The following is a 24,777-nucleotide window of genomic DNA, read 5'->3' as shown; positions in this document are numbered from 1 at the left end:
AATTGTACTCATTTCACCTTAGATTTACTGTTTGCTATTTGTTTGTAGGTAGTAGGCCTTTTTGTTTCCCTTTGGCTTGCTGTAACTCTGCAAAAGCCCTTCCTGCCACAACATGGTAGTAATTTTTTTTCCTGGGAAAAAGTGAAACTAGATAATTTAAACCAAGTAGATATTAAAGTGAGACGTGCTATTGGCTTATGGCTGTTGCAAAGGTAAAGTGTGAAAACCAAATCCTTTTAGAAGACTCACAGTCTAAGCCTATTGTTTGTTTATTTTTCTTTAAGATAGTAATAAGCAAAAATCCACTTTTTCATAATGAAAACTAAAAGCTGTGGGGCTGCAAGGCACCTTCAACTCCAGCATGCTTTGGAATACGTTTGCTTCGACCTGCTCTTTCCACAATTAATTGAAGTGATAGAAGAGAAAAATACAGCTTCGCTCAGCTTTTATATGAATTGTAGCCTTCTCAAAAGCAGATATGACTTAGGTATTGCTTTCTCTCTGCAAGGCAAGCCTTGTAATTTTGAATCTTGATTAGCAGCTGCTTTTGTTCTTCCACGAGTCTCGGAAACTATGGGGTTGGGAGCACGTAACAAATTGCTAAATGATACCCTTGCTGAGAGAGAAATCTCCCCCTCTTGAAGCGTCTCACTCCCTGCATCTTTCGTTCTGCAAAGAGGCTGCGGTGAAGCAGCCCCGGGTGCAGCGACCCGTTGCTGGGGGGGCTTAGGAGATGCTCCCCCAGCAAACCCTGCTTCCTGGGCCACAGCGGTGCCTGGCACAGCCACGTGCTGAGCTGCTGCTGCCCTGTGTTGGAGTCATTTCCTCGAAATACATTTTCCTTGAAATATGCTTTTCTTGTCATCTTATTTGGGGGTGCTAGTGTAATCTGCACGTTGCTGGCTTTAGTTGTTTAACAGCACTGTTGTGGCTGCTCTGGGTCTTCAGCCAGCGGATGGCCGGCAGCAGCAGGTAAGGTGTTAGGAGGCACCCGGCTGCCTTATGAGAGCTTACGTTATTTTCCATGGCCAGAAGTCTTTGATCTATTCAAATAGAAGCCTGCCCTCCTCCAGAGAAGCAGAGGATGGGTGCACGATTGCAGGCTGATGTGTAAATGTGTCCTTTTGCTGCAAAGTCTCGTGTCACACGTGAGCTAATGTGCCACGTATGTCAGAGGCTGCAGAGTCCAGCTGCAAGTCAAATGGTCCAAGGCGTTTGACACCTCCCCACACTGTACAGTGTTCCACTTACTTTTTTCATGCAAGGTCCAGAATGCATCTTTCTTTGTTATTAATTTTTTTTTTCTGGGATATTGCTTCTCTTGTGTAGAGTTGGGAGACATCTCCCTGGAAAGTCTACTGGTCCTTAATTAATTAAAGTCTGCAAAATGTTCTGAGACCAGAGCTGCTTTGCATTCACAATTACAGAATTGTATTTAAAAGTTTGGGTAGCTTCTGATTCAGACTCCTCTTTTCTCCGGAATAAGCGGGTTTCACTTTACCGGTGTAAAAGTGTGTGGGGGAAGCAACCCCCCACAAGCCATTAGCTTCAGTCGTGCTACCAGTGTGACGTGGACTCATTATTTGTTCTCTTTCCCATTGTGTGCAGAGTGGTAGCATTGGGTGCATTTTCTTTTAAATGTGACATAAGGTGAAATCCTGTTATTTGCACACATTCTGTGGCACTCATCTTCAAAGTATCTAGGCAACCTTTATGTAGATGACACTTTTAACTCAAAATCTTCCATCATTATGAGTGTGGTCCTGTGAAGAGAAGTAGGGTGAAAAAGGGAGGGAAGAAAGAGCTGGCTTGAACTCACTTTGGGCAGCTTGAGTTGCTTGTGAGAGACTCTTCGTAGGAAGTACAATACACTGAAGATGTCTGCTGCCATACACTTAAACCCTCTACTTAACTGTTGCATGTTTTTCCTTTCAGTTTGGGCAGGTAGGGGGACCTCCTGGCTCTGCTGAAGCTGGCGGTAGAGCTGCCAGGAAAGGGGGACTTCAGGGCTTCTACAGTCTGGTGCCAAGTGGTGGACTTCTTGCGTGGTTCTTCTCCACTCCAGGCTCAGGAGGATGAGTGCTCCAGAATGCCTGCAGCTGCAGCCCTGCGTGGTGCCCCTCGTGCAGGGTGGACAGTTGCTGCCCGTCTTGCATTGGTGCTGACACTACTCTGATCCCACTGCTGGGATCTTGTGCCAGCTCCACAGGCTCAGCTGGCTCCCTGGCATGGGGCGATGTGTCTGGATGAACACCACCGAGTGCAAAGAAGAAGGTGGGAATGCTTGGATGGGGCAGTTGTGGAGGACAGGGGGCATTACCTGGGTATCTCCAACAGAGACCAGTTCAGGCTGTTGCGGGTCTGTCATCCAGGTGTAGTGGAGCTGGACCTTGGTCTCCAGCAGTAGAGGGAAAGTTTTAGGAATCTTTAGTGTTGATGAGCAGGTGCAGCCAGGATCAATTGCCTGCATACCTTATGATCAATTAATTGCAATTCATTTAGCTTCACTTGTAGGTTTTTATTTTAAATCTTTGGGCCAAACCCATTGTAAGGGAAAGAAAAGCTTCCCCCCCCCCCCCCCCCCCATTGCTTTTATACAGTAAAGCTTCTGCCTGTTACTGGAGTCCTGTCATAATGGCAGAGTTCAACATATGACCAGACATTCCCTGCTGCCTCGAAACACCCCACCTTGGTTGTGTGGTCTTCGTGGACAGTGACTGATGTTTGTGTAACTCAGAACATCAAGTCCTGCATTTTGTTTAATAAGCCCATGGCTGTCTTAGGAAGACACAACAAAACAACCGCCCTGGCCCCTCAACACGCAGCATACACGAATCTCGCTTTGGTCCCCTTGCCCTGGCCCGGTGCTTTTCACTACATGATGTGTTCCCCATCCAACTCTAAAAGGATGGGACGTTTGGAGGACTGATGCCAGAAGACTGGGACTGTGGTTTGGGGAGATAAAACGTTGGGTGTCTGTGACTTACGTTTGCTGGGAGGTGATTCCCTTGGGCTCTTGTTGCATTCGTGGTGTCAGTCCAAATGTCCGTGACTGCGACAGCATCTTCCCACATGCAGCTGGGCTGGCCCAAATGAGGATGCTGAGCTGGCGGCAGGAGGGACGGCAGGCACCATGCACCGTTGTCGACCAAGCGCTGGGTTTTGGGAGATGGCGGCCGCAGGCAGCTCACCGAGGTTGCCTGGGGAGCTGGTGCAGAACAGAAAACGAAGCTCAGGTTTCTCAGACTCCTGTTGCCGGATCCCCTTCCCCATCCCCGTGTCGCTCCTCTGGTCTTTATCAATAGCTGACCCTGAGTGTCTAGCAATAGCCTGACAGGGAATGTGGCTGTTTCTTAGGGAATACTGAAAGGGAAAAGTTGGGAATGGCCAGGACAAATATTTAAAGTGCGTGGAGGAAGAAAACATATTTCTGTGTTTGAATGCTTTGGGCAGTAAATCAAAGCTTGCTGTTGCAAGGCAAGACAACTATGTAGCCAGAGGTTGGTTGGTTTTTTGGGGTTTGGGTTTTTTTTTTTCCCCTCCTGTTTCGAACAGTGTGATTCCTTACACGACTTGTCAGGGTAGCAGGGAGGAACCACATGCACTATACTGAAAATCATACTGTAATGGGATACAGTGCATGGTGTTGCTAGTAATGTATACATAAATAGAGACTCCAGCACTCAGATCTGTGGTGGAGGACAGGTCTTCTGTATTTATCATGTTTTACTATTTTAGTAACGTGCCATGTTACACTGTTGTTAAAAAAAAAATCCACCTTGGTTCCTAAGTGTTATTGTTTCCTTATTCTGCAATTGTATCAGACCTTTCTCATTGACCCAGCTCATCGCATTTAAATAGCTGGAAATTACAAGTATTTCTTGTCTACAGGAGCATAGAAACAGTGACATCTGAGTTTCTGTACATGGTCTCCTTTTCTGTAGGGTAGCTTTCCTCTGCTTGGGGGAGGTTCTTCATTTCCTACCGAAGCCCAGGAGCAGCTGCCACTGTGGATTCCCTATAGGACCAGGATGAGAGTCTGCAAGGAGGACTTGCTGGCAGAGGCAGCAGGCAGCTCCTCAGCTTGCCGTGCAGCTTGACTGTGGTGAAGCTGGCATGGTCAATTAGCAGAATAATAAGTCTTTGGAGCATAAATAAATAGGATTTATACTTTCAAAAATGCACTCTTTTAAAATAGTACCTACCTCGTAAAAGGGTGAAAATAGTTTTTACTATCTTAGACATAGCACCAAAGTAAAAAAAGAAAAACCAGTCTACTGTGTCATGTAGTAAGCAGAGCTGAGGGTTTTATTTTCTCCAGCTCCGTTTCAGTTGAACAATTTTGCTGTACATTAACTTCTTTGTCTGCAAGATGGGATTACTGAATTTTTAGAAGTGCTTCATGATCCTCAGATTAAAGGTATCACATAAAGCTACTTCTGTTCCTAAATGGGGGGTTCGGGTTAGCTTTTAGTAATATTCTACGTGTATATAAACCTGTGCTCCTGGGTGCGGAAAAAATAGCACGGGATATTTCCGATTTCTTTTTTCAGATGAGGTTTTGTGTTTCTAAGGCTGTGTCCAGAGCTGTTCACAAGTAGCCTTCGTGGTTACTTAGGAAATGGTGAAAGTCTTGATTTTTTTCTATGGGCGTTAACGCTTCCAGGCACACTGGTTACTTCAAGTTAAGGGACTTAATTAACAGTAAGACAGGGTTGATGAGACAGGAAGGGAGTGCTTGGTAAGTCTTACTATTGATAGGCCAGCTGTATATATAATCTTGACTTCATTTCTCTACTACAAAAAGCTAAAACCACCATCTTGGACCTCATGATTAATGAGGATGCTGCTGGTAAGTATCCCAGTACAGTGATATTTCTTTATTTGACCTCATGTCTGTGGGTTGGTCATGAAAGCTGAGATGGATATTGACTACTCTAATCTTGACTATACGCTTAATTACAGGGCAGTAAGAGTCAAGTGGATAGCATTTCGGGTAGTTGGTGTGCAGAATAAAGTGACATGGTAAACTGAGCCCTGGTAGTTCACTTGGGACAGTGCGGTGGGTTGTTATTACATTATGGTGGGAGAAGCTGCCAAGCAAATACTACTGTACAATTAAGTGGGGCTGTTAACGGTGTGACTGAGCCAATTCATTAGTGACAATAGTGTATTCTTGTATCTGCTTTCCCTTACAACTGCTGGGTGAAGATACTCAGAAGAAACAAGACCAGTGGGAGGATGTGAGGAGGAAAGGAGATTCAGAAGATCTGGTGCAGATGTGGTGACTTTCTGTAAGCCTTTGTTCCCTGAGTCATCTGAAATGCAGCCGTTTCCCGGACGGGTTTTATGGAAACCTGGCAGTTCGCTGTCAGAGCAATGTACTCCTGATGAAACATGTTCATGTAGATGTTGTTTCTGTGTATGTGCTTGTTCGGTGGGTTGGAAAGAAGTGGAGGAAAGGACAGAGTTACTTCTGTCAGGTGAAGGCTTCTGTGCAAAGGGACTGAATCAAGGCAACGGGTGTCCTTTGGCAGAGGATATCCTCAGTTACTGGTGTTTTCACAGGCAAATAGCAGTAAACTGCAGGGGTGTTTGAGACAGAAAAATACATAGACAAAGTTGCCATCTTTGGGGTTTCAAAGGAAAGCCAAAGTGAAGAGCTGGAGGCTGCAAGCAGTGCAGTATTTCCTTAAGTATAGACAAAGCTGTTGTCTGACCCATTTCTGTTTATGATTAGCAGCATCTTTGTTAGGAATTAGTCTGTTGCTGGACCTTGTAATTTTTGGAAGATAATAAAGAAGACCCTAAAACAACCTGCTATTAGAAAGTAGTAGCAGGAGTGGCTTAGAAAAAAAACAATGCACATTTTGGTTTAAACAGTAAAATACACCCCTGTAGTAGGGGGTATATTAATGACCAAGGGCGTGAAGGTCTATGCTTCCTATTGTAAAAAAAAAAAAAAAAAAAAGAAAAAGGTCTCTGGTTGAGCTCTGCTGGTCTGTGTGGGATGGCCTCTGCTCTGGCAGGGTGGCTCAGCTCCAGGGCTGGATGTGTACTGGGTGGGACATCTGCTGGGCCTTGAGAGAAGCAGGGCGAGCTTCAAGGAGATATCAAGAAGATAAATGTGTGTGAAAGCCCAAGGATGGAAGGAGGGGTAGAATTAAGAATTTGCAAAGCAGCACTACATCTTCCAGTGCAACAGCGTTTTCTTCCCTCTCAGCTCTGTTTCTGTATTTTCTGAAAGTAGGGTTACACTGTTTTGGTTTGGGGAGTGAGAAGGTGAGAAGGTTACTCTCAATTTTTAATGTGAGATATAAACCGTAAACCACATGGGCAACCACATAGTTGAAACAAACACACCTGCAGCAGAGATGCTCACCAGGGCTTGAAACACATCCACGTTGACCTGGAGGGCTTCTGATGTAAGGGCGTTTGTGTCTGGCACCTTGATTCAAAAACAAACCAAATCTGAGAGCTGCCAGTGCCGGATGGTGCACCACAAGCATGTGATTTCAAAGCACAAACCTGATGTGAATTCACTCCACTGATCCAAATTTCCTTAGAAACCAAAACAAAACACCAAAGTGTGATGATTTGAGGCAGATCTGGCAGGGTTTGTGCTGAGCTAGCTATCCACTGGGGCATCCTAACTCAGATCAGGTGCTGTCTCACCTGAAACAGGTGTGAAACCAGGATGGAGGCAGAGGGGACGCAGCCGGCGGGGAGATGTCTTCCCCACCGCAGGCTCCCCAGGTGTTGCAGCTGGGCCTTGGGGAAAGCCCAGGGCTGACGGGGCCCTAAACTTTAGCAAATTACTCTGGTTTAAAGAGTGTGATTTTCTTTTAAACATGGTAAAAGTGGTATGCGAGATGTGTTTTTAAGTAGAGTATGATTGTCTCATGTCCCTTCAGCAGACAGTTTATGTCTGTGTAATCACTTAAGTTAAATTGTCTTATTTTCTGTCTCCCTCCCATTATGCAAATTTTATATTATGTGCTTATGTGTTTTAAGGTTTTTTTTTTTTGTACAAAGAGTCAGGCACGGTTGCATTGGGAAGCAGGTGTTGCGGTGGTATTTGAGACATTTTGCTGCTACTTGGGATGGGAGATGCCGGCAGAGGGGTGGAGGCAGAGCTGGTGCAGGCAGGGAAGGGTGCCCAGGATGGGCGCTTTTGTAGCCGGTCTGGAAGAGGTCCTCAGTGCACTGCCCAACGCTGCTGCACCAAGAGTTTAACGGCGGTTGAAGCTTTGCCATAAATGATGTCTCGGAGGGAAGATGTGAAAGGGGAGGTACCACCTGCTTTTGGTCCCTGTGCAAGGCATCAAGTCAGGCAGCAGGCCGAGCCTCAGTCTGAAGACTGAAACATCCAAAGAACGTAATCTTCTGTGGTATTAAAATGCAGTGCTTGACCAACACCAAGGTTTGTTAAATGCCACAGTTGGAGGACGCTGGGAAGTGCTGAGGTGACCCTGCACGTGCCTTTGGGTAACAGAGAACAAATAGGATGCTTTGCAAATGATTTTTTTTTTTTTTTTTCCCCTCCTTTCCTTTATGGGGCCTGTGTGTGTGCATCTAAGTACTTGTTATTGAAATAAACTCTGAAGCATCTTTTGGACACCACATCTGACAAACAGTGACTTTTTTCTTCCTAATCACAAATGCTGTTTGTGTTTTTACTCCACTTTTTTTGTAATATCACAAAGGCTGATCTGACATGCAGTGCACATTTTCCCTGTTAAATTATGCCCTGGAAGTTTTGACCTCTGGCATTTCATAGTAGCTTGTAAATTATGTATGGAAATGTTCTGTATTGTTACCTTATGAACTCCAAGGAAATGGGGTGTCTGAGTTGCTCAGTTTGGTACCAAGCTTGGGAATGTTTTCCTGTTCCTCCCCAAACTCGCAGCATCACGCTATTTTACACTCACTTACTGTATTGAAGATAACTTTTGTCTGTGCATGCAGAAAACCTGGAGTTGCTCTTAGCCAGATTAAAATAATGGATCGCTTGAAAGAATATTGCCTAGTATTTATTGCTGCTCACCAGAGGATAATTTCAATAAGAATTTATCATATTTATTCAGCAGCAGACTAATAAATTCAGATTTGTTTAAACAAAGACTCGAGGAAGAACCTGCTAAATGCTTACGGTTATATTCATTGCAGGCATAAGCTACTCCATTTCACTCAATGTGCTTATACCTGCTTATGTCGCCAATTAATTTGGCTCTTAATATCTTATTTTCAGCACTTTACTTTCTTTCCTCCGGGTACTGCAAGTCACGTTCATCCCTGATGTAAGTCTATTGTGGATGATGGCATCTCTGATGCTTTCTGGCTTTGGATGGGTTTGATTTGTTGTTGTGGCAAAGTCTAGATAAACACTACTGCAGGAAAGAGTGATCTAATATGCTGAACTTGATTCCTGGAAGGTCTTGAATACAAATTCTCCTGTGCTGTGTTTTTGGCTTTGAGTAGTTTACCTGGTCTCTTTTCCCCCTTATTTAAAACCAGGCTCAATGCTTACCACGTGAAAGGTTCTGCTATTTAGTATCTATACAATGTTTGTGTACAGAAAGTACAACTACATTACTAGTTTAAGATTTTTTTTTTTTGAGATAATCTAAAAATAAAGAAACCAGGAAGGAAATCGGTGGCCAAATGATGACCGGGATCACATGTGGAATGGGCGAGGGGTACATATTGACATAATAGGAGCATAAAGCTACATGGTCTTCTAGTATGCCATGTTCACCTTGTGTTGGGCATCACTTCAGGAAGCCAAATGGATGCTCTTAAAAATAAATGCTCTTAAAAATAAAAGCTTTCACCCAAACTGAAATTTCTTGCACCAAAGTTAAATTTGCAAAGCTGTGTCTTCTGTGGGAATGGGAATACTCTGAGTCAATTGAGTATGTTATATCTGGTGGTGTCCAAATTTTTTTCTGTTACAGGGGTGTCTGTGATTTGGGTGTCTCTGTGCATGTTCAGAACTGATGTATAGACCATGTTTTTCTCTCACATGTATGCATACACGCACGCACACGTTTTTAATGGAATTGAATACACTGTGACTTTCTCTGTTTTGCTGGTTGCTATCCCACCAACTCGCCCTCCTTTTTTTGCATTTAATCATCTTTACAATTAGGCCATTGCAAACTCTCTGAAATAACACGTGTCTCATGTTAGCTGTGAAAACCAAGCAAACCCACACAGAATGAAGAGTTGGTCTTACAGAGCACAAGCACCACAAACAGAAAGCTCAGCCTGTGAAACACGGTGGGTTTTGCAGGCTTTATTCACGACCATTTCATAAATCTATTTGTTAGACCCAGCCATAGCAGTGAAAAGAGCGGCACAACCCAACCCAAAAATCCTGCTTCCCTTTCCCTGCTGGGCAGGGTTTAACCAGTGCTCGTGCTCCACAGGAGAGTTCAGGGTTCACAAAAGACCATGAGAACTTGCAAAGCTCTGCCACGGTAAAAGTCTGGTGTTTGGACCTGCAGAATATGGAGGGTTAATAATGTTCAGGAGGAAAATGCGATGGTGATGGTGACCTTTTCTATGTAAAATAAAGCCAAGGAATGCCATGGGTATTAACCTAAAAAGGGCCACTAACAGTTGTTGGCCTTCTAGGAAATGTTTGCATGTTTTGGCGGTTTCTTTTCCATCACAAATGGATTTTTCGGTGTCCTGGGAGTGAATAAATTTTTTTTTCTTCCCCCACTCATGTTTTTAATTAAAAAGTAAAAGAGAGGAAACCTTTTTATACAAGTGGTTGGAAAGCTGAGCAAGCCATAGGAGATAAATAAACCGATACAGATCAATTGAACCAAGCAATGGAATTGACAGATTCCTGTGCCTTCAAATCCTTGACAAAAATTTATTAATATGACTAATATGTTGGTTTCTTAATATGATCTACTCTTGCATTGCAAACAATTTTACATGGGCAGTATGCTTTCCAAAATCCAGAGTAAAACAAAGCAACTGGTGTCTTGATCTTTGCCATTAGAAGTAGAAGTGCAGTGCTGATGCAGCAGGAGCTGTGTATAGATTAAAATTATCGGCCAACAGGGAGCAAGAAAGATCTGGCCAATTTTTTTATACTTTAAAGTCTTTCAGTATACATTTAAAACAGCTGGGCATGCTTGTCTGTGTGATATTTGGGCTGCAAGCAGTTATGTGCCTGGTGACCTTCTGCAGGCAGCACTTACCTGGCAGCCTCAAAGTTGCCCATGCAGTTAGTATTCCTGATGCAGATGTTACAGGTTTTTAATTGCTTTTGTGTCTGGATTGGTGGCAGGGCTCTGTGATTTATCATTTTTATTAATTGCGTGGTGTTAACGCTGGAAGACTGGCGTCAGAACTGAAATGCTGTTGTGCTGGGGCTCGTGGATATATAGATGGTACAAGATGGGGCTCTTGGCAGAAAGCTACTGTCGCTGGCTGCATCTGCAGCTCTGCTTGAAAAAAAGAGAGGCAAGAGTCAATGTGTGGTGTTCGAAACTAGTGCTTTTTATTCCGGCTGATGTGATCCTGCAGGACCTCTCTGTTAAAAAAGCCGGAGATGGTTTTAAATGGTGCTCTCCTGCATTTTCAACAGGGAGAGAACCACAACACCCAGAGCAGTTGTCTGGAAATACCCATTCCTGTGCTGCTGCTGGAGAGACGGGTGTGTGATGGGAGAAGCTGGAGCTTGGCTGGCACTGCTGCAGCTCCCGCTCTGCCCAGGAAACCCAAATCTTCCTCTGCATGGCCCGGAGTGGGGTAGGATGGGAAGCTGAACTTCTTTGCTGTTTGGAATTAAATAGTGACAGAAACTGCAAAAATCAGAGTTTGCGACAATCGATTTGGGGTACCTGGTTTATTTTGAAGATGTGGGCAAGGAATAGAACTGGGTGGGTGCTTTGGCAAATTGCAGTTGTGCTGATGTGGCCTTGGAGCATCAGATGTTCTGCTTTCTCTCCTAAAACCACAGGGGTATTGAGGTCTGTGTATGGCTTTGTTACGAAATTGCAATAGCGAAGACGAGCGGCCTGCGTGGTGTTTCTGTAGACATGTTTTCCCCACTCACCACGTCTGATCCTCGCTGTCGGGTGGAAATTACTGGAGTATGTGGATTTTGGCCCTTACCTCTTAGCATGGGACAGGAGAAGGTGGCAGAGTGTGCACCACTGTCCTTGGGTCTGAGAGCCTCCTTTCTGCTGATGACCAAAATCTGGTGTCAGCATCATAGGGGAGGGTTTAATGGCTGTGCAGCTGAGGGGCCAGCTACCAGGAATAGTGTTAATGAGTGTTTATGACCCCTCCTGGTGCCTTCAGTGGTTTTGGGGCAATAAATGGACACCTTTTTAGTGCTGGTTTGAAAAGGGACAAACTGTTTTTGTTCGATTGTTCCCGATTTGCACCAAGTGTGCCGTGACCTCTGCCGGTCTCCATGCATTAACAAACTTCTTAAAGGTTTTACAGACACTTTCCATTAGCCACGCCGTAGCTGTTGCCATGAATATTTAATGTCAAGAGCAGTACTTATTATTATTCTTTTTTTGGTCGCTCTGCTTAGACAAAAGTGGATATCACCCTCAGACCAGGCAGCGGCCGGCGTGCCCTGCACACCCCACTTGCACCTTCCTCTTCACCCCCTTCCTTCTTCAGCTGTAGCTGTGAGAAAGTTTACCCTAATGCTGTAGTGGCCCTGATTATTTTTTTTTTAATATTTTTTTTTTTTTCCTCTCCTTTTTATCTGCAGTTTGGCAAGGGCCTAAACTTCTCTTCCTCCTCCTCCTCCTCCTCCTCCTCCCCCCGGCCCTCCTCTGCAGCCCCCGGGGAGTGGTGCCGTTTCTGACAGGATTTGCAGTTGAACTTCACTCGAGCACAATGGCTGTCCCGTGCCTCGCCTGGGCGCCAGGGGATGAATTCCCCACACTTCATGGGTCGCTGGCCCCTCTTTATCTGCAGCAGAAATGGCGGAATGCCTGCAAGGCAGAGCTACTTCTGAGGGCGCATGCGGATCTGCCGTGTCTGAGGCACCCCCGGGGCACTTTATTTCTTTGCTGAAGAAAACGTGTTTTTCTGATTTGTAGCCCAAGTCCTCTTTGTTGGTAATTTATTTGATGAATATTTTTTCCCTTGTCATCTTTTGGTATCTGTGTTGTCTCCTATTCTCCACTTCTTGTGCACATCTACAGTCTGTGTTCCACCTTTTGCTCTTAAGGAAGGCTCTTCTTCCACGAGGAAGAGGAAGGCATGCCCAGGATACTCAGCTGTACCAGGCAAAGGTGGTGGTATTTTGGCATTAAAATAAGTTTTGCTAAATAGTGCATGGTGTCTGCTTGGGTACATTTGAACGTTTCCTAACCACAAATGTAGAACAGCCCTGCTGTTGCTGTAGGGTCGGGATTTACACATTCCCTGCTGGCCAGGTGGAGTTGCAGGATGGATGATGGAATTTGTTCGAACTGCACAGCATCTCTGTGTCAGAACCAAGGGCAGGACGTGGGGTTCCTTGGCAGCCATCTGACGTGGGTGCTTTTCCCAGGCGTTGCTTGTGCTCTGAACGAGGCTTGTGGCCACCAGCAGGATGAGCTATGGACCAGGGGTTTCTGCTGGTGGCGCCCAGTCATGCCAAAAAAGTCATCAACTGGTTTTGGGAGTTTTCCACACATCTGTGCTGAGTGCTTCAGAAAGCCACTGCTGTGTCCTCCTCCAGCGGGAGGAGCGGTAGCAATCTGTACACGTGGGAGGAGACCTGGTTTTTATTTGATGACATTCCTACCTGAAAAACAAAACCATACCAAAACATACATAAGCCAAATGAAAGTCAACACCTGTTGTACCCTAAGTTATGAATGTTTCCTTTGCAGTGGTGGGATCATTGATTGTCTGTTCCCCTTTTAGTTTTCCCTGAATGGATCCACTTTCAGGTTTTTAGTTGCTCCCAGTACCACTCATGGAGATTTTCCTGGTTTTAAATTGCCATCACCCAACAGGAAGAGTGTGGCCCCAGAGTTAAAATTATTTTAGGAGGGATTTTTAGGTGGAACCTGTAAAAATAATGAAGTGGAAACTTATCAATACATTATCTGTGGTGAACACACCTCTCAGTTCTATCTCATTGTGTTTGAGCTTGTTTTAAGTGATTTGTAGACCCAGGTACATCCCCCCGCGCAAAATCCGTTGTCCTCGTTGTTTAGCATCTGTGCTGTCTAGAGTGCAAGAAGCCTGTAACAGAGCGCCCTGGAAACACATCAAAACCAGGAATTGCTATGTATGAACGGCAAAACTGCCACTGTTTCTTTTGGCTCCTGGTGCATGTCTGCTTTAATGCAAGTTTGGGGGTGAAGCCCTTGAGTTCATTTTACGTAAACCGTGGTTGCTGATTAATTGATTTCCATGTGTGCATGTGCTGGTATGGGTTAATGTGTAGGTGGCCAAATCTGGCTGAAAGGCCCAGCAAGCCCTGTTTGCAGAAGCAGGTTCACGCTGCTGCTGTGCTGTGTTGATGTGCTTTAGGAGCCTGTGTCACGCATTTGGGTTTCTGAGGTTTGAGAGAAGCCACACTGCATGCTGTAACCCATGAGTACGTATGTAGCTACCTCCAACCATGGTCCGTGCTGGTGAGAGTGCAGGTAGGATGCTGCATGCATGGCCTGTTTGGAGGAGCCTCGTGCTGGTTGAAGGCATCGTCCTGCTGTGGGTTGCATCAGTAGGTCTCTTTTTCTAATTGTTAATCTAGGTGTAACTTGGCCTCTGGTCAGCCAAGTTATAAACACACGTCCCAGATTGGTTTGTATGTCAGCTCTTAGTGTTAGGGTGGGATTGAGCAATTGAAGAATATTTGTCTGGTGGTAGGAGGAAGGTTTGGAGGCAAGAGGCTTTTCCTTCACCGTCATCCCTGTGACTGGAGCAGCCGCACTGCTTTGTTCTCCAAAGCCTCCTGCAAACCTTCTTCCTTTGGTCCCTGTACTTCTGAAGCTGAGCTCAACCCGATCTGTGAAGAGTTTGAAAACTCTTGCTTTGCAAATTGGTTTCTGAAGCCTGTGATCGCAGTCATGACTTTATGGGTGTTCTAACTGTGGGGGCCCCATCTGCCCAACATCTCTCCTGGGCTGCTTTTCTGGGATGTGAAAATTGAAATGTTCAGTTCTGGACACAGGTGCTAAGTGGTGGTTGGGGCTGGGGATGGAGGGCTGAGGCTTGAGAGGCCAAAGCTCTATTTGTCACAGCCTCCCTGGGGTGACGGTGGATCATGACGGCAGTGAGACTGGGCTCTGGGACACCTACTTAAAATTTCACAATTTGCTCCACACGTAAGTAATAGCTATGAGGCAACAGATGCATTTGTTTTAACACCCTGGGATCCAAATTAGCTCCTGCCCAAGCAGACCTACCAGGCCAGCAGCTGCTCATCGCAGCAGTTGCAGATGTGCACGCATACGGGTGAGGGCACGGGGCTGCTGGTGTGCGGCTCTGCCCGGCCCCCTGTGCCTTTTGCTGGGGAGGGAGGGAGAGACAGCATCCGCAAGACCCTTTTGGGAGGGAAGGGAAATGCCGCTGGTGTCCTGCAGGCATGGAGAAGTGCACAGGAGGCAGCAGGAGTGTAAGTCGTATTGCCAGTGAATATTTAACCGTGGCTTCGGGTTTTTATTTCTAAGAATAAAGAAGAAGATATTTTTTGGGTGGAGAACTGTTAAGACGTATAAAGCATTACTGGAAAGCAAGTGGTGGTTGTATTGTAGAGCTAAAGCTTGCTTTCTTTCCCATGCAAAAAGCCTTTGTCTCCTTGCAGGTACCCCCCATCACCCCATCGAATGCTTCTGTGCCAGATTAAACTGATGTAAGTTATCTTATTTCCTTGGGATTTAGGGAGTGAGAGCCTGCAGTTGATCTCTTTGCCTCCCACTCTGTGCTGAGGAAGGTACTGGAGCTGGGCTGTGGTTTTCCTGGAGGTGAGCCGGGCTGCCTCCTTGCCAGCATAGGGCTTTTAACCTGCAGTCTCTGAATTGGACGTGCATAACAAAAATGCACTAACAAGCTCCTTTCTTTTTAATTACCTTGATATGACATGCACTGGAAACAGCGAGGCTTCCCCACTCTTCCTTGTCCTGTCCCTGGGGGAAAAATGTCTCTGCTTAAACTTGGTTTTCCCTAAATGAGAGTTTACAAGCAATTGAGACACTTCCATCATTGCTCTAGCCTTTTATTCAAGATAATATTAAGAGACACCATAACATCACAGTGTCAGAGCAAAAAAGCGCTATGTAATTTTATCCCATATTAATGCAGAGTGTCGCAGATGGTGCTATCATTAGACAGCAATCTATAAAAATGGCCCATGAGACAAAGCCCTGGCACAATTATTTATTCTTCAATTATTTATTCAGTCCTTTAGGATTTGTAATACTGACAGACAGCACAGAATGTACTGCCTACCAATTTGCAGATCTTGACTGACTGAGCCCTTCGTCATCGATGGAATAAAACATGTATGGGGGAGGGCGATGTAGCATGGCTTCGGATTTTATTGTTTGCCTGTTTTCCTGTTTACTACGTGTCTTTAAGGCTACCTCTTTTAAGCAACGTTTTCCACTCCAATGTTCATCTTTTTATTTCAGTTAATTGCAAGGAAGACTTAGTGATCTCGACCCAAGCTTTTTAATCCCTTGTGTGTTTGGAGCCAGAGGCTGGTTTACCCACGGGGCTAACATCAGCTGGCCAGCCTTGCAGGGCAGACTAATTGGGCAGGCGCCTGCTCTACTGCCAGCCCCGTCAATCTAGGGAGCTCTGCTCTCCTCGACAATTGACGGTCCTGTGGATTCTGCACAGACCCTGGGGAAAGCAGGATGGGACCCGCTGGTTTGCGGTCGGATTAATGGGTGAGGATGCAGGCTTGTTTGGTTAAGACTCTCCAGCCCAAGACGTTGCCTGCTCCTGACAGCTATTACTGTTGCAGCGGCATTTTCAGAGAGGAATTTATCACCTGCCAAATTCTTACTGTCGCTTTGCCGTCAAAATGATGTCACTGCCATCAAAAGGAGCATATCTGCCTCTGACTGTACCTTTGCCTCCCTTGTGTTAAGACAAAATGTTTCTGTGGTTGCCCAGTGAACCAGAATTGGGAACTGATCTGGTTTAAAGCTAACGCCTGGTTTAGGTTTAGGTTTAGGCTTCAGGTGACTGTGAAACTGCTTAAGTGTCATTGTCCAAAATGGCTCACATTCGTCTGGAAAAATCCTTCTAAGTAGCTATATTATATTAATGGTAACTTTAATTCTGTAGACTTTTAGAGTCCCAATAAAATGCAGATTTATCTGTCACCAGTGTCTGCTTTCTCTTTCCAGCGTATGTTGGTTAGGTTCATCCCTTTGGCATCCATATTGTCAAAGCTCCTGCCCCTGTACTGAAGCGCACCTGAAACTACTCCCCCAAAGGTATCCTTCTGTGTTGTTGGGGTTTTTTTAATAAGATAAATCCATAATGTTCCTTTGGAAGGCCTCTCTTGCCTTCCATGTAGCACTTGTCTTCATACCCATGATAAAAATGAACAATGGCCCTTTCACTCAGAAACACAATTTCAGTTATTTATAGATTGTATTAACTACATGTCTTTAAAACTGTAAAATCCAACCCTGCCCTTTTATTTGATGTTGAGTCATTCTGGCAAGTCCTTTGTATAAAGCTGGTAAATTGTGGGCCGGTGTAAGTAACCTCCCATTTTTTTAATTTACTGGTAAATCTATAACAAGTAGCTTGTAACCGACAAGATAAAGTCTCTAATTAGATTAGTTTGTAATTTCTGAAGTGCCTGCTTAGAGAGCTAAGTTAGCTAGTCTTGTTCCTGATGAGATAGGATCTGTTGGTCATTCACTGTCATTAGGTCATTTCTTAAATTTGCAACCAGCCTTGGTCTGGATTTTAAAAGTGGATGGAGAAAATGTGGGTGTGGGCCGTACCGTACCCCTTCCATGATCTCAACTCTTAAGGGCAGCTGTAGCTGCTGTTGCTCGACAGGGCATTTAAATCACATGGAAAGGAGCAGGTTTGGGTTCAGAGCTGGGGGCTGCCATGCTGTCACCTGTTTAACCCAGGCAGCCTCCACCAGCTCCCTGCTTCCACCCGGGTCCCCTTTTCCCTTTTCCAGCTGGCACGACCGAGACTTTGCCTGCTTCAGCGTTCCCGAGACAGCAGGTCCTGATCCAAGCCATGCGTGCGTGGTGCCGGTGTCCCGTGCGTGGGACGTTTTGTGTGTGCCGGACACCGGGGACCCACGGGGGCTGTAATCCCCGGCACCGGGCACGCGCTGTCTGCGGTGGGAGACGCAGCGCAGCCAGGGAGGGGAACATCCCGACTCCCTCCCATTGCCCCCAGCCGCCTGCGCCCAGGCCAGCCCTCCCGCAGGAGTGGGCTCACCCCCTGGGGTGGTTTCACAATTTAACCCGGTTCAAGCTGCCCCTGCCACGTTCTGTAGCCGCTAGTCACGCAAGCAGAAACGGGTGAAAACCTCACCTCCTTATTGCTCTGTGGTTTCTTCTTCCCTTGCCCTGTGGTATTTTTAGATTAGAGAAGCCCCTTGAGGAGCTGGGACAGCAGGGGAGAGGGGAGGGCCGCAGCCATGGCTGTGCCCGCCTGCAACCAGCCCAGGTCCAGCGCTGCCATTGGGATGGAGATTTTCCCCTTTCTGGGAAGTCACTTGCCAATAAACTCCCCCAAAGCTTCGTATCTTTGCTCTCCTGTTTAAAGAGCGACTAAATGAATTCAGTGGGGTGGCTGAAAGAGCCGAGACTCAGTTCCCCTTGGCTCCATTTTTGGCATCTCTCCCCCTGAGGAGAGCTATGCCATGGCTAATCCCCATGGTCCCCCTCCCACCCACCTTTCTGGGTTCGGGGGGAGCCAAAGCCGGATCCTTGGGATGTGACGCTGCTCTGAAATACCGATTGCTACGGTTACCCAGGTCTGTTTGTCAGTGCTATTCAGTGCTGCTTAATCCTCCTTTGTGTCCACTTTGGAACGATGGCTGGGATTTTGCAAGTTGGTTCATGCTGTATTCACAGCCCTTGGGGAGAATGAAGGTGAAACCACACAGGGAAAGAGGCACGGGGTGCGGGTGTGCATGCATGTGTGCTTCATCTTCAAGAGGTGTTCATATAATGTTAAGAATATATCTGAGTGATGCTAGCAGCTTGACTTAAGCAAAGAAATTTGTGGCGAAGCCTGAAAAATCTCTGCTGACATGCAGGCTTTAACCCAGGCAGTTGTGCCAAAAGATCCAGAAAAGGCTTAATGGCAGGAGATAATGCTGCTGTGTCAGCACACATTTTCAGCCCTAGCTGTGAATTTCCTGGCTTTTGTGTACTTGAGTTAAACCCTGATGTTAGTAGCCCATCACCCCCTCCAAATAAGTACCCTCAAACAAAGAGAGAATCAAATCCCAACAGTTTGCTACTTAGTGGGGGTGACCGGTGGGTAATAACGTGTTCGGAAGCATGAACCTGATGAACACGGACAGTGATGTTACAGTCCGTGAGTGACCTATTAAACCTGCAGTAGTTTGGGTCAGTATAGACATTCGTGGCCAGACATTCCCAGAAAAACATATTTAGTTTGTGGGTCAATAGCTAGAGCTAACGAGTCCTTGGGACTCAGAGGCGCAATCACTGGTAATCTTTGTGCTGTTGCAGATAGCAAAACATATGTGCGTGCTAAAAAAACCCCAGAATCTTTCTTAAACAATTGTTTGGTTGTACTTCTTTTAATGAATGCAGGCTGCAACCAAACACTTTCATATTCATGACGACTGTATAATCTAATTACTGTAGCAACTTACCTATTGCTTTTTTTTATTTCACCGTTTAGTCCTTGCACCCTGGAAGTTCCTAGGCAGGAGTGTGTGCTGCAATAATCCCTGTTATGTCCTAGGCGCTGGAAATGCCGCATGAGTTCTTGGAGCATGGTAACAGTGGCATCTGGGGCATTCGCAGGCTAAGAAACACGATCGTTCTGACAGCACCAAAACAGGAAGACAGATACTGGCAAGAATAACAAAGATGCTTAGCAACATTTCAGCAACAGTGGGATTTGGTTTTGAGACTCTGATTCTGTGTTGGAGTCCATTAGGCCTGATCCCCAGGTGTCCTACTCCCTCAATCTCCTTTAACAAGAAACACTCAGGAGAAAGGAAAGGGAAGTCTCTCTCTTAAACTTGGAGCTGTAGCTAGCGTGTGAGTGAATCTCTCTAATACAGCAAAGCGGGGGCAGAGGGGAGGGTTTACCTTCTGCCCCAACCAAGCCCTTCTCAGTGTTTACAGTGAGGAAATGCGCAGAAGTGTAATTTTCTTGGTAATCCATCCTATGTGCATGCCTTGAGGTAGCCCTGGGACAGCTGTGCATCGAGTGTGGCGTATTCACGCTGTCTGCAGCCCATCTGAGCTCAGCCATCCTGCCGGCCCCTTCCCTGACCACTGGGAGGGGGGGCACAGGACTGGTGTGTCTGAGGGACTGATCCCAAACAGGGGATGATGCCAGTTGTATCCTACCAGTCATACCCTAGGTAGATACTTACTGTGACCGCTGTTAAGGCTTAGAGTGGTTCGAAGTACAGCCTTGAGTATCAGTTCTGCAGGCTAAATAAGCTGGACACATGAAATGAAATGCAGATGTGTTTTGTGCAAGGTGGGCTGTCTGGATTTGTGCGATAGTTGCTGGAGAGAAATGTGCACTCCAGGGTGCAGTTCTCCTCTTCCTGACATGGCGTTAAAAAATAGGTCAGATGGCTTAGGCCCTAAAGCTTGACCATGAACTCTGCAGAGAGACTAGATCACTAGCTCAGATTGTAGTTACTTGATGAAGATATGACTTGTACCTGGATTAGGTGAAGGTGGGCTTGGGCTTGTGCGTAAAACCAGTCTAAGCAGAGGTGGTGCTTTTGTGGAAGAACAAATATTTCTATTTCCACTCCCTGTGGAAAAGCTACATACTGAGTTTGTCTGGAAAATCAACAGCTTTCCCTGTTGCTTGTGTTGGATGTTGTACTGGGGCAAAGTTCAGAGGTACCATTCTACGTTCTTTTGGCATCAGAAATTTCCCCTGGTGTTTTTCCCTTTGTCCGACCCTTGCAAGGCAGGCAAGCTCACCCATGGCTGTGTAGGACCCCCTGTTTGCCCTCTGCCTTGGAATTGTCATGGTGCCCTTGCTACTAAATGGTTTTGTGGCAAGTGGGGCCATCAGTCAGTTATAAGTCACAGGTTCTGTGAGCATGTTGATTTGCAGAGCTGATCTCTAAAAATTGCTGATCACCATGGGTGTGTACTGCTTACTGTTATGAGTGATGCTTGCAGTCCCCAGTGAGGAATACAGTACAGGACCCATGTGATTACAGCTTATGAAATGAATCTGCCTTTTTTTAGTAAGGTTTGAATGATGTGTGGAAGATCTATGCTATGGTGATTGGAGATATAAGGAGGAAATCTTTTCAAAAGCCAGTTCTTTTAAATCACCTTTCCCCCCTGTATCCAGCTTGCTGAGCAGGGCCTTTGGTCCCGCTTCCTTCCATCTTCCCAAGAAGAGGAAGGAATTTCACCTTCTGCTGTTGTACATGTGTTCAGGTAACACCAAAGCGTGCACCAGAGCTAGTTAGGATAACGATAAAGTGACTGCCCTGCTTTAATATTGAAAGTGCTTATTAAAAGCCCCTTTTCTGTGCAAGGCAGCACCTGTGTGCTTTTGCATACATAGCTGACTTTGGAGGCTGGTATTTTACGGGTGTCCATGTGCTCCTCATTCAGATGCGCAGTTTGGAGAGGGACTGATGGGGCTGACCCAGCTGTTCAGAGGCTGCTGCAGCTGCGTGCAGGGTTTTGGTCTGGAAAACTTCAGCTGCGTTTCACCCGAGGAGTTCAAAAGTCCATAAACTACCAGCACTGTCAAGTGGGAAGAAGAAAATGAAACATCTTTTTTTGTGAAATTGATACAAACCCAAACCTCCTCTTTCACCTTTCAGACAGAGATGAGTTAAAATAGAAATGAATAGTTAGTGCTGTCTCTGAGTCAAACAATCACCATCTACTTATTTTTTTCCAGTGGGTCTCCAACTTCTGAGTTATATGGACAGTATAGCTATTGCAGATAGCTGCCATGTAGACATACAGATCATGTTTTCAGTAAAACCAGAATACACTAAATTTGAAAGTGGAGTTTATTCCATGTTACTCTGCTTATGCCAGTTTACTCTGAAAGTAGCATTTGGCCCATTCTTTCTTTGACTTTTTGAAGAAGTGGAATATCTATTACCCTTTTACTTCACCTCTCTAGTACTTCAAATATTACAAATAGATATAACAGCTGAAATAAGGGGGAAGTTTTGTCAGTGATTGGTTGGCGTGCAAGATTTATTTTTTACAGAAAAAAAAGTAGACAAATTGGGTGAAACTCTGGTCTTTGAAGATTTTACTACAGAGTTGTGGTTTTCACTGTTGGCTTCTGTAGTGTATGGCTCATTCTTCTTCTCGAGGTGGTGGTGGACATAGGCTTTGCTGATTGCTCTGGACCATGGCTGGTGGCCTGCCTGGGAGCCAGCTCTAAACTACGCAGAGCAGAGGTTGTTCATCTAAATATGTAAGTAAATAAAGGTAATTAAAAAAAAGCGGGACAGCAAAATAATATGAAATCTTAAAGAGGGCATGGGAGGAGGCAGGAATGAGGATGCTCATTTTTCAGTTTCTCCTTCTCTGCGAGGTTTCTTTGGATTATGAAACCTGATGAAAAGGATGAATACAGGAACCTTGTAGTCGTCCCTAGTGCAGCTTTTCTCATTGGGCTACAGGTTTTAGAAAGTATCTTGCTGACAGACCCAGAGAAAATTGTAGCTTCTCGTGACTGCATAGGCTGCTTGGAAAAAAGTGCCATTTAATGGATATAATACTACAGAGCCTTAAGGATGAACCATGGTGTGTTGTTTAATAGCTGAGTTTTGTCAGACAGATAGAAGTCTTCATTTTGGAGAGCGATGCTTCCAGACCATGCAGAGAAACATCTAATAAAGGTTTTAATCTGTGGGAAGCTGAATTTCCCCTGTGTTGCGTGAGACCTAGATGTCACTTAAATCCTGTGTATCTGCCAAAATACTTCATAGGTGGATCGAAGTAGCATCTGGGGAGGATTTCCTCCCTGGGGACATCACAAGGAAAACATGAGGGAACAGGAATGTTAAGTGTCTTCGTTTCACTTGGTCAGTCACTTGCCTTTCGGTAGCATCTTTTTTCCAGGCCTCTATGCTAAATCGGGGAAAAAAAAAAATCCATCTTCAGCTGGTGTCTCGCGGGCTGGCCCTTGCAGAGCCTATGTGCTATAGGAATCGTAGAATCATAGAACAGGATGCCAGGTTGGAAGGGACCTCAAGGATCATCTGGTCCAACCTTTCTTTGCAAAAGCACAGTCTAGACAAGATGGCCCAGCACCCTGTCCAGCCGAATCTTAAAAGTGTCCAATGTTGGGGAATCCACCACTTCCCTGAGGAGATTATTCCAGTGGCTGATGGTTCTAGTTGTGAAAAATTTTCCTCTTGTGTCCAGTCGGAGTCTCCCCTGGAGTAACTTGTACCCATTACCCCTCGTCTTTTCCATGTGAGAGCAGTTAAACCCCTTGGGGCAGGATGGTCTCCAGTAGCTGGGCAGCAGCGAGGCGACACAGGGTTTGAGCAGTTAAGTATTGAACCAGGGTTTGCTCAGCAAATGTGGCTTGGAACCTGCAGCTTGCTGCATGCACAGACCTCTGCGGAGGACAGGATGGCTCTCCTGGGTCTTGGCGGCGTAGCTGTTGTGTGGGCACATTGCAGCAACCCCAGGCACGCATCTCCTCTTGCCTCTGTGTTGGGAAAAAGGCTCAAGTTGCCCATCCGCTTGAAAGGGGTCTGCAGAAACTATTTGAAACCAGCTGCGAGAGTTTCATTGTGGGGAAAGTCTGGGTGTGGGAGAAGAGATGGCTGTGAACAGGGGGACTGGGGTGGGAGAGGGAAGCAGGCCAGCGTGTCTGTGTAGCCCCAGTTTGGGATCGAGTGGACTGTGAGTGCTGTGATGCTTGCGGGAGGATTAGAGCAACAAGGGCTTCAGTATCTCTGAAATGAGAAAAGAAAGAGTCTGTTGTATTGTGCTCACGTTCTTGAATGAAACTATTTTACAGTGGTTCTGCTAAAAGGTTTTAGCACCAGAGAGAAAATGGGAATGTTTCAATTCTCTTTACAAGGATAGTCTATTTGCATTAATTCTTTTGTGTTACATTGAAGGGAATGTCCTGGCAAAATATCATTTGAAAGGATTATTTTAGAGTTTAACTGTGCCAATCCCTTCTTTATTTTCTTCACCTCCAAGAAGAGCAGGGAAATGTATGCTAAAATAAATTTTGGCTTCCTAGCTATTTAGGGGCATATGAGTAAAAACTAATTCAAAAGAACTTAAGGCTTACAGAATGGAAGACATTTGCCTCTGCAGTTCACTGAAGCTGGAGACATTTGTTATATTTACATCTCCACTTTTCAGTTTTGGTTTGAAGTGCTAGGACACAGGTTTACAGCCTGAAAAGGGTAGAAGCTTGGCTTGGATGGTCATGTTTATCATACAGTCTTGCCCAGGTTTCCTCCTCTCCTTGTCTACAACCCTTGTGAAGTTGTTTCTATTGAGATTTTGATGTATGTAAATTCTGCAAAGCAGTGATGATTTGAAAGTGAATAATAATTTAGCACTTGATTTTGAGTAGTACTCTTGACACAGTGAGATTAGACTTTTATTGCATTCTATTTTTAATATATTTAAAAAAGAAAGGAAGATAATTGAGTGTTTCTCACTGAATTTTATAAATGGCTTTATGACTCTTAGTGGTTCCAAAAAGAAATAAACTTGAGTGAGGCGTAACAGGATCTGCTCTATGACTTTTGGCGGAAGATAAGCAATACTGCAAGATGTACTTTTCACAGATGCTGCAGTCTGAACAAAACTTTGTCATAGGCCACTCCTAATTTCTCATCCACTTGTGACCATATTGTGTTCTTGTGTTAATTGCTTATGAAGAGATGGAACAGCCAAGGATGTTAGTATTTTCTACTGTGACTTAGCAGGCAAGCTTGGTGGGGTTTGAATACCACCTAACCTGCTCTGTAAACCTAAAGCTATAGTTTGGGAGCTGTATATTCACAGTAAACTGGGTTTCCATTTTCTCCTTTTACCCCTGCTGATCTTGCAAAGTTGATTATTGGTTTTGCCACTGCCCTCTTTTGCTATATTCAGTAATCAAGGATTCAGGGCATGCTTGTGCAGCACATTTGGTTCTTAAAAAATATTTTAAGCTTGTTTCTTTATTGATGTTCACCTCTGATAACTTTTGACCTCACAGTGGAGATGCAGCAGGGGCCAACAGCAATTCTGATGAGACAAGCAATAGCAGAGATCCCTTGCACTAGTAAGGTCACAGGGTCCTTCAAACAGAGGTGAAGCTCCTGGCCTACCCAAAAAGGTCCCCTGGTAGGTAAGCGTGCTGTTCTCAGGCAAACAAAACGTATACTCTGCTCTGTGTGTCCATGTTCATAAAAGGTTTTCCTTGTGGGAAACTGCCTGAGATTTTACATCTGGTCCTGTCGTTCAGGTAAGGTGTCTCATGCAGCATGGCCAGGCCTCTACATTGCCAAAATAGATGACTTTGGGACTTTAAGGCAGTTGACAGAACAGTTATTTTGGATATTTTCTTTTTAAAAAAGTGTTTTCTTCTGATGCAATATATCATAATTTC

At 45.3% G+C, this 24,777-nt stretch overlaps 1 protein-coding gene across 1 annotated transcript in view; it reads left to right on the top strand.

Moving 5' to 3' along the window:
• Nucleotides 1–24,777, top strand: part of EXT1 (exostosin glycosyltransferase 1) — a 187,412-nt gene that overhangs the window by 15,594 nt on the left and 147,041 nt on the right. The gene's annotated exons all lie outside the window — the stretch shown is intronic.

Source organism: Harpia harpyja, chromosome 5 (genome assembly GCF_026419915.1).
Source record: "Harpia harpyja isolate bHarHar1 chromosome 5, bHarHar1 primary haplotype, whole genome shotgun sequence".
In the NCBI taxonomy this organism is placed as follows: domain Eukaryota; kingdom Metazoa; phylum Chordata; class Aves; order Accipitriformes; family Accipitridae; genus Harpia; species Harpia harpyja.
This window is presented reverse-complemented; position numbering and strand designations above follow the sequence as displayed.